Genomic DNA, 3,514 nt, shown 5'->3' with positions numbered 1-3,514 from the left:
GTAGCGAGCGAAGCGAGCTTAGTTTGCGATTCAAACCATATAAGATTGCGTAGCAATTTTCGGGGGTTGGCGAGCGTTAGCGAGAAGGGGGCGCAGCCCACTAGTTTTTAATATTATTCTACTATTTTAAATACGATTCTAATAGAAGTCAAGAAATAAAAAAAGGGGGCTTTTTATTGTGCAGAGAGAGCAATACATTGTTGTTTAGAAAGACTAATATATTTTCGTTTCTTTTTAAGTGAACTGAAAAATTCTGAAAAATGTTTGAGGTCATTGGCTGATGATTGTGTTCCTTCAAGATATTTATCTATTTTGGAAAGGCAATTTAAGGAATTAAATGCCCGGGTGAACCTAATTTGTACTTTAAAAGGTATGGAATTAATAACAACATTGCATTAAAAATAATGTCTAATAGTAACGATTCAGAGATTTTTAGAAAACTTTTAGAAAACAACTTTTAAAAACTGTTAGTAATTACTTTAGTATATTTGTTGCTATATGTAAATCCAATTTCAGCAAATTGGGTGGTAATAAAAAATAAAAATTCAAATTAAAAAGACACATATTATTAATTTGCAATCTTATAACTAACCAACAATCTGCTTCTTTATTCAATTAATAAACAAAATTTATTCAATAAATCTAATAATTTCTATAAAAATCAACAAATTTAAATATTGAATTTAAAATTTGAACTTTTTTTAATTAAAATTTTTGAGTAATCAACTTCAATCCAAGGTAACGAACGAGCAAATCCAAGGTAACGAACGAATCGGATGCGTCAGATTAAGTTCTAAATGAAGATAAAACAAAGAAAAATTATAGACATATGAAAAAAAGGGGGGGGGGAATAATAAGTAAAAAAATAAAAAACAACAGTTTTTTTTTTTTTTAAAAAAATGGGATGAAATTTTATTTAAAAAAACCGGAAAAAAAATAATCTTTTCTTAAGCCCACACGATTATATCCGCAAAACAGAGGGCTTTCTGATATTGTATCAATAAATACAATGACAGAAAGCACTCTGTTTTGCGGATATAATCGTGTGGGCTGATGTAAAGATTTTTTTTCCGGATTTTTTTAAATAAAATTTCATCCTTTTTTTTATATATAATTTTTAGTTTCCTAATACGCTTTTTTTTTAAGATGAGGAAGATGACGATGGTGATGAGGACGATAATGATGAGGATGATAGTGAAGCTTGCATGGAAAACCACAAAGAATATATATATGACTGTTTAAAAGAAAACCAAATGAGGGCATTTACACGCTTTTTTGGTCAACCGAATTTAAATCCCAATGATATGAAATGCACGTAAGTATAAGCCACAATTTTAGATCTTATTTTTAAAAGCACTTGTTTACTTATTCTTCGTTTTTCTGTAATTTATGTACTCAATTTGGTAAGATATGTTTTATTTACTAATGAAGTTTTTATACCTGTCCATTTTCAAAATCTTAGCAGCTTTATGCATAAATGAGCTGGATTTATGCTGAAAAATATTTAACTTATTCCAATTTAGATTGTTAATATAAATTTATCTACTTTAAACTGAAAACTAGAATTTTATTGAAAGAATAAGATGTGAAATATGGAGATGTTTTATCTTTTCTTTTTATACCAGCTCATGAAACGCCATATTAATCTGGAAAAAAATTATGACTCATCAAAATGTCTTCACCTTGAATTCGAATTCAATATAAACTTTAATTTGTCATATAAAATATTTATTTGAAATGGAATAATGGTTTAACTGCATATTTTTTATTTTGGTAATTAACTAACTTTGTTAATTAACTATTTATTATTTTTTAATTAATTACTTTTGTTAATTAACTATTTATTATTATTTAATTAATTACTTTTGTTAATTAACTAATTGTTTAGTCTCAGTTGTTGTAATTAATTGTATAGTCTCAGAAAAATGCACTTAATTGCTAGATTATGCTTGTTTTGTCCTCTTTCTCTCTCTCTTTTATTATTTATATATATATGTCAAATTTTTTTTTCACATTAGATTGTACAACTGGATATCTGAATGCGTTACAGAGCGCGTAGAAGAAAAATGTGGAATAAAAGCAGGACGCAAAATGCGAAAGGAGCTGAACGAACCAACTGAAGAAATAAAAAATGCTTGTGATGCTGTAAACATGAAATATCAATATTGAATAATTTACGAAGATACGAAGAAGAAAATATATATATGTATATAGATATAGATATTTATCTGTGTATTTCATAACTAAGTTTCTATTCAACTTCAGTAGGAGCTATTTATATTTTTCAATTTTATTTTTTATAGACATTCGAATAATTTATTCAAATTTTTATTGTAATTTTGGTAACTGTTGAACTGTGATGTCGTTAAAATTTATTGCGAAGTTGAATCCCGTTATCGCACTTCTCAAAGCCTGATATTGTTTTCAGTTTGGACTAATGTATGGTTCAATTTTATCATATAGTGGTTCAAAGTACCAATATTACGGTACCAAAGTACCAATATTACGGTACGGTTCAACCTGGAACCAATTTTTTTAGCCTCATGTTTCAACTTTTTCGAACAATATCTTAATTAGCATAACATTAAGTGCACAAGGAGAAAAAAAATGGTAAAATTACCGTACTGTGCAGTAATAATATTTCTAGTAAAAAAAATAATTCTGATATAGAAAGTGATACATAATAATATGCATTAGTTCCGTATGGTTAGAGTAATAACATTTCTGGAAAAAGCAAAATGTATTACCTTACATTTAATAAAAAATTCCAAATTAAAAGGTAATTTTCACCAAATAAATGGCTTTTATACCATGTTAAAAAGCATGATAAACTACGTAATATAAAACCATGCGTTATTGTTAATTTTATTAAAATTGTTACCAAATCGCTTCGGTTAAAATTACTGAGCTTTTTGGTATTCCCATAGAGAACAGTAAACTTTATCATATTCTGGTTATTTTGACCATATTTTTTTCTCAGAATTGTTAGTTTGCTCTTACATTTTTACGGATTACCACGTATTGGCTTGGTCGTAGTTAGTAAATTTAGTTTTAGAGATTCTCATGCTTATCACCTTACGAGGGGAAATGAAAATGCTCTTGTATTTTTATAGTAGCACAATTTCAAAAATAATACATATTCAAATCTTAACAAATAAAGAAATAGCAATCTCTTGGTATTTTTAATGTTTGTTTCAGAGTAATTATTTATAATTATAATCTATCTATAATAAAAAATCGTAAACGCCTGTGCCGTCACTGTTTTCGATGTTAACCTTTTGTTCAACACTTTGTTTCACAGCACAAAAACTATTGAATTTAGAAAGTTATAACTATAAAGGATAGTCGAAAAATGTAAAATGAGTATGATGAAATAGAAAAATTTAACACTCGATATATGGTCTGGAAATTATTTATTGTTAAATTTTCCTTCAATTTTCATTTTGTTTTGCTGTGCAGAAACTATAAGACTTTAAAATCTCAGATTGTCAATTTTTAAGCAAAAACTGAAGAA

At 27.1% G+C, this 3,514-nt stretch overlaps 1 long non-coding RNA gene across 1 annotated transcript; it reads left to right on the top strand.

The window, feature by feature from the left end:
* Positions 1-214: 214 nt before the first annotated feature.
* On the top strand, positions 215-3,248 carry LOC107457073 (uncharacterized). Its single transcript, XR_011636018.1, has 3 exons — positions 215-370; positions 1,147-1,315; positions 2,019-3,248. It is a non-coding gene; the product is annotated as an uncharacterized lncRNA (long non-coding RNA).
* The last annotated feature ends 266 nt before the right edge of the window (positions 3,249-3,514 follow it).

The sequence above is a fragment of the Parasteatoda tepidariorum genome, unplaced genomic scaffold (genome assembly GCF_043381705.1).
Source record: "Parasteatoda tepidariorum isolate YZ-2023 unplaced genomic scaffold, CAS_Ptep_4.0 HiC_scaffold_7157, whole genome shotgun sequence".
In the NCBI taxonomy this organism is placed as follows: domain Eukaryota; kingdom Metazoa; phylum Arthropoda; class Arachnida; order Araneae; family Theridiidae; genus Parasteatoda; species Parasteatoda tepidariorum.
Note: the sequence above shows the minus strand (reverse complement) of the source record. Positions and strands in the feature narration are given on the sequence as shown.